Here is a 7,138-nt window from a genome sequence, read left to right on the forward strand (position 1 = left end):
GTGAATGCTGGTAAGGAAAAGGGCAGCTCTCAGGGCAGGCAGGTTTTAGAATCTGCCCCTCTGCTGGCCTCTGGTCTTCCAGAAAAGGGTACCCAGCTGTGGGCACATTTCTGCTAAAGCAATGCCTCTATTTGCTCCCATTTCATGTGATGAGACAGGATAAATGTAGTAACATCTCTATTGTTGTTGTGGGTTTTTTTTAAATTTTTTTCCTTTATTGATTTTTAGAAAAAGGGGAAGAAAGAGGTATAGAGAGATAGAAACACTGATGAGAGAGAAACATCATCGATGGATCGGCTGCCTCCTGTGCACCTCCTACTGAGGATCAAGCTGCAACCCAGGCATGTGCCCTGACTGGGAATCGCACCAGTGACCTCTTGGTTCATAGGTCGATGCTCAATCATTGAGTCACACTGGCCAGGCACATCTCAGTTTTTGTACCCAACACAAGAGGATGTTGCAGTAAGGTCATATATGTGACCATGGGCCAAGAAAGAAGTTTTCTTCCTAGACACTGATGGGAGGTGACCCTGAGATGTAGGAAAGAGGGTTTATAAGTATTGCCACAGGAAAACCTGCTGAACTTGATGGGTGACTCAAGTCAGCTCTAAACCTACCTGGGACTATGACGTGCATCCCTAGTCCAAGTTGCTAACTGAAACTATTCATATATGTTGCAAATTCTTATTTAGTACCTACTATGTGACAAGAACTGTTCTCACTCTCAAGATACACCAGTGAAATTTTAAAAGGATAATTTTTCAAAAATAAAGCAAAATCAGGACAATCAAACAGATACAAAATAAGCAGGATTAAGGATTTTATCAGTGAAGAACCTGGCAGATGTTAAACCAGTTCAAAGATGGAGTCAAAGAACAGTCACAGTTAGTAATCATCAATATTTAAATGAATTTGTAAATGGGTGCAAAATTGGCTTCTTGCATAGTAGAGGAGGGAAGTCAGAACAAAAATGCTCACCCTTATTGGCTTACATCCTAGTGGAAAAATCAATAAACTAGGTAAATATATGCATTATATGGTATGTTTAATTTTGTAGAAGGCAATGTGTGGGAGGGTGGCTACAATTATCAATCAGCTGTCCAGAGAAGACTGAAAAAGGAACAGAATTGAGGGAATATGTGGATGTCTGAACCCAGGTATCTTATTTTGTAAATTTAGAAGACTTAGACTCCAATTCCAGTAAACCTCAGATTCCTTCCAGCTCAAATATTTTGTGCCTCTAGTTTTATTCTGGTGTTGTGTAGGCTCTCTTGGAATATTTTGTCATGTGATTCAAGGTTCCCTTCCCAATAGTTTCTTAAGGATGATCAATGACCACTGAACCTCACTCAGTGAGGGGAGAAGTAGTGAGCAATGTTATAAGGTGTGCTCACAATGCATGACTCAGCATTGGAGAAAATATCCAGATTAGAAATCAGGCCAAGACTGGTATTACTCACACCATTCACCTACCACACCAGGCTGTTGCATCTGTCTATTATTATTCTAGCTTCTGTTTATTTGTTTATTCCTAATGTCATTCATTCAGTCATGCATTACTCCTTCACTCAATGCAGATGAAAACTCAAAGAGTTAATGGTGTAATTTATAGGAGTGGTCCCACTCTTGGCTTCCTCACAGATTGGAGGGGATGACCACCTGGACATGCATGCATGGTCAAATGACTCACAAGGACATTGGTGCACCAAAGAGATGACAGGCACCAGACAAAGCTCATGGCAGGAGGTGGACAGGAATTTTTAAGGTTAGGTAGAAAAGGTAGAGAATATGGGACTATTTAGTTCAGGCAGAAAGAAATGCCCAAGCAAATGTTTCAAGTCTAAAATGATCACTCATTGCAGTGGGTATCTGTTCTTTTGCCTCTATAGCTATTATTTCTATTCTGGTCTATATCCCTGATTTCCATTTGAGGAGCCAACCCCTCAATCATGCTCAGATGATACTATGCTCTGGGCTCTAGGAATGACCCCTAGCTTTGGCCTGGCTAAACAAAATTCATCTTCCACCCTGTGGTTACTTGGCTCAATTCAAAAGGGAGGTCAGTTATGAACTATTAGGAAAGAAAAGCGCCCTTTGCAACCGAGATTGCTAGGTTCTCATAGAGCACAAACACATGATGTCCATTTCAGCACATGGCACACATTGCCTGCCCATGTCTTTTGCCCATTGAAGGACACCATCCTCAGCCCACGCTGGAGAGAGGTCCCATATGTCATATGTTTTGCAACACATGAGCAAAATAAAATTTAGAGGATACATCTGAAAAAAATCCACCATAGAAGCTTGTTAAGACTGTTAACCAATATATATGACAGAGAGATCGCTGATGATATAATTTCGGAGATACTGATGAGAAGGGAGGGAAATGAGGCAGGGGAGGAAAGAAAGCATAAAGATAAGGGTGTTCTGGGTTAGCAAGGGATTTTCTGATGTTCTTCATTTCGCAGTGCATTGAAACAAGTGAGAATGTACTTTGTTTGTGAGAACTCTTCCTTCTAATAATACCTTGACCTCACAGGGTACCACATTTTGCAAGACCTCACAGAGTGTGACTGACCCCATGTTCCTGTGATAGTTGGCTTTGTCCTCTCAAGGGAGAGAAACTGAGGCAAAGGATCTGGCATTATCTTATCTAGGAGAGGATCTGAAGCAAGGAAGTGTTAGCATTCTAAGGCATTATTGCTATTTCCTTAAACATACAACTCTCTCTTTTAATCGAAGGGGCTGAGACGATCTTTTTCCAGTCAGGGTTCCCAATGTTCAATGAATGATAATATCAATAAATGGATGTGCTATCTTATCTCATTTCTAATCATTCCTCTTGCTTCTCCTTTTCAAACAATAGTTAATATTGGAACAAAAACCATGAAGCCAAACTTTATTGTTGTTGTTGTTGTTGTTTTTCATCTCCACATATATTTTGAAAATAACTATCACAATCTCTTTTAAAATAGAAAAGAAAAGAAATAAATTGATTTGTATTACCTGCCTTGGATTCTGGAGCTAGCACAGACCAGACATAGCCTAAGTCCACTGCTATTATGATGCCAGTTTGTAGGCGGCAAACAAATTACTCAAGGACTGGAGAGTGACTAAGACTGTTTTCTTTTTTATGTTGATAGAGCAAATCAATCCAGTGGTTGGAAAATAAAAAGAAAACTTACTGAAACTGATGAAAGAACTAAATGAGGACACAGTTCTCATATGTATTGCGTTCCTGCTTCAGTTAATGATGTCTGTAATGTCAAAAAGAACTAATAGTGGCCACAAGCAAAAAGCTATTTTGTAGGCATTAGCACAATATTGGATTTTTTCTTCCATAAAAATTTTATCTACCTAAACAAGTCCTGCTGATCCTTCAAAATCTTACTCAAGTACCTTTCCTTTTCTGATATTTTAACCTCCGATCCTACAAGACCTTGGGCCCAACTTCTTGATAACATGTGCCACCTGGATAGAAATCATTTATTTACATGACTATCATCCTCATTAGTAATCACATTAACTTCCATTTTTCAAGGGTTGTGAGGTGAGTACCTATCCTGAGAGATGTTATGGAAACAATATTTTAGGAGATGCGAGTCCTGAGATCAAAGGGACAAGATGGATTTCCTAGGAGGCACATAACCTATGCTAGTCACAAGATCTCAATCCACAAATTAGGGATAGCAATACCTACTTCTGAGGATGCATGTAAAGGCTACACGAGATAATCCACTGTATAAATGCTTCATTAATTGCAGAGCCTCATAAGAGATCATCAATATTATTAGAAATCATGTGGTCTAAACCCCTACTTGAAAAAATACCAGACGACAAAACATCCAGGGTAGAAATGGGACCTTCTGTCATTCTGGGTTGTTACCCAAAAGACATTTGGGTTAGTGTGAAGAGCATAAATCCGAAGTCACGCTACCACAAATGAATCTAGGCTTTGCCACTTAGCAGTAGTGCAACTTAGTATTGGGAAGTTGCTAGCCCCTCTGTGCCATGATTTTCTCATCTGAAAACTGGTGATAGCAACAGAATTTAACCCTGATTGACTGTGAAGGCCAGATAAGTTAATTCATTTAAAGCTCTTCAAATAGCACCTTCTTCTTCATAAACAGAAGAATGAGCTGTCATTTCCCTAAATACGACCAGTAAATGTTCTGATAGAGTTTGCCTTCTTTCTCTCTTAAATCTGTCTCCTCCCTCTGCTCTCCTACCAATTAGTGGGGGCCATCACTGTCTCTCTCCTGTATTCCTTAAAATAGCTTAAACCAACTCTTTTTCTTTAAATGTGTCCCTCTGCAGGTTTTTCTCCACTCTGAAGCCAGCATTTTCTGGCCACATAAAAGGTAAATGGGCTTCGTACCCTGGTCCTCAGATTCAAATTCACATTCCTTGTCTTGACACGTGAACCACTGGGAATCCCTCCGACCCTTCTTAGCAATCCCCACCCTTCACTGCATATTGAATAAACCACATCCACTTTTATCAAAATGCCACACTTGCTCTTAATCCATGGCTTTTAAGCATGCTACTCTCATGCTAAGAATATTCTTTCTTTGTCTTTTGCTAAATTGATATATACTTGTCCTTACCAGGTCTCAGATTAAATATTACATTTTTCTTTGCTGATCTCCCCAATCTAAATACCCCAAAATGCTTCTATAGTACCCCATGCTTAACTCTACCACTGCAATGATACGTGTAACAACAACACTTGAGCATACTAAGTGTCAAGTACAAGAATTCCCCCTCCCTTATCCATCATTTCACTTTTTGCATTTTCAGTTACCTATGGTCAACTGCAGTCTGAAAGTATTAAATGGAAAATCCCAGAAATAAACAACTCAATAAACAATTCATACGTTTTAAATTGTATGCCATTATGGGTAGCATAATGAAATCTTGTATCTCCCTGGCTTGTCCTGCCTGGGACATGAATCATCTCCTTGTCCAGGGTATCCACACTGTATACAGTACCTAACCCTTACTCACGTAGTAGCCATCTTGATTATCAGATCAACTGTCGTGGTATCTCAGTGCTTGAGTTGAAGTCTCCCTTATTTTATTTACCAATGGCCCCAAAGCCATTCACTTAACTTTTGTTACAGTATAATTGTTCTATTTTATTATTAATCTCTTACTGTGCCAAATTTATAAATTAAACTAAACTTTATCACAGGAATCCACTGGAGGTCTTGGAACATATTCTCCATACTGTATTCATTCATTCAATTGGTACATATTTATCATGTACTTACCATGTGTCAGGCACTGGGTATACAGAAATGAATAAAGGAAATGTGGTCTCTTTAGTATTCCACACATTTAGCATTCCAACACTGATTTGTTGTTCTACGTTTTTATGCACTCATTGATTGATTGTTGTTTGTGCTTTGACTGGGGATTGAACTGCAACCTTGGTGTATTGGGATGACACTCTAACCAGCAGAGCTACCTGGCCAGGGCCCCACACAAATTCTTTAGACTAAAGTTCCCCCAAACCAGCCATAAAATCTTTTGTCTAAAAAAGTCTACCTTGCTTTTTTCTTTGGCTCTTCCTGGTCTGAGTAAATTGACCCCATATTCTCTTTTTCAATTTGTAAGTCAGGGACCCGCCTCATTCGCAACACGCCGTTCCCTTAATTCCATTGCCCTCTAGATGCTGAAGTTAATTTTTTTGCCACCTAATTGCATAATAGGTGAATAAGGAAACAAGACAGACAAAACCCTTTAGATCAAAAAGGATCCCTTGGGGAAACCTTAGTACATGTAACCTGCATAAATCCTAGGGCCTCATGTGGCCCTCTGAAGCTCAGAATCGCATTTAAAAATGCATATGCCAGCAGCCAAAGAGATAAATAGTCCAATATTAAACCAAGTCTGACGAAGACTAGTAAAGGAGTTCTATGATATTACCCACACAAAGCTTTTGACAAGTGTCATTTTCTACTCTCTCATACTCAGAAGCTGATCCCCAAAATATCTCCATATTCCTGCCAGTTGTAGTTCTTCTCTTTCAGCCTTATTTACCTTCTCTCTAGAGTCAGTTGCAACCAGTGTTGTATACACCCCCTATTCCAGTGTCTGTCGAGCTCTCTTCCCTTCTCATAAAGGAGCCTAAATCCTCCTTAGTTAATGTTTGGACAAGGGGTCCATGGAAGTACAGGCAGCAGCAAATACATAACCAAGGTCCTTACTACAGTAGCTTCCCACTTATTTACAGGGGTACATTCCAAGACCCCCTGTGGATGCCTGAAACTGCAGATAGTACCGAACCCTATATGTACTAAGCATTTTTCCTATACATACATTCCTGTGGTAAAGTTTAATTTATAAGATAGGCACAGTAAGAGATTAACAATAATGACTAATAATAAAGTAGAACAATTATAGCAATATACTGTAGGAAACATGTGAATGTAGTCTTCTTTCTCTCTCTTTCCCTCCCTCCCTCTCTCTCTCTCTCTCTCTCTGTCTCTCTCTCTCTCTCTCTCTTTCTCTCTCTCCTGATCTGATAACCCAGACAACTACTAAGTGACTAACAGGCAGGTAGAGCTTACAGCATAGATATGCTGGACAAACAGATGATTTTACCTCCCAGGCTGGACTGAGCAGGATGGTACCAGATTTCATCATGCTACTTAGAACAGCACACAATTTAAAATGTATGCATTGTTTATTTCTGGAATTTTCCATTTAAGGTTTTCTGTGGATAACAAAACTATAGAAAGCAAAACTGCAAATGGGGTGTGTGTGTGTACCATTCACATAAAAATAGACAATGCAGATATTAAGGTATAGTGCCACAATTTTCCACAGGTTTAGTTAAAAGAAAAAAAAAAGGTTTTCTTTACTTTAGCCATTTTTTAAATTGAAAATTTAAGACCCAGAGAGACAAAGGTGAAATCACACCAAGAAATAGTTCCAGACCTGAGTACGGGACTCCTAACTCCTCCCTTGCAGTGAATAAAGCCAGCAAGGACACCTTGACGTCTCCCCCTCAGGGTTTCCTGGGAGAACTCTGCTGCTGAGCCCCCAACACTGGCCTCCTTATCAGGAAGAACAGCAAAGAGAGACACCTCAGATCCGTAAGTAATCATCCTACTACCCCCCAGCTCCATGC

The sequence above is a fragment of the Eptesicus fuscus genome, chromosome 6 (assembly GCF_027574615.1).
Source record: "Eptesicus fuscus isolate TK198812 chromosome 6, DD_ASM_mEF_20220401, whole genome shotgun sequence".
NCBI lineage: Eukaryota > Metazoa > Chordata > Mammalia > Chiroptera > Vespertilionidae > Eptesicus > Eptesicus fuscus.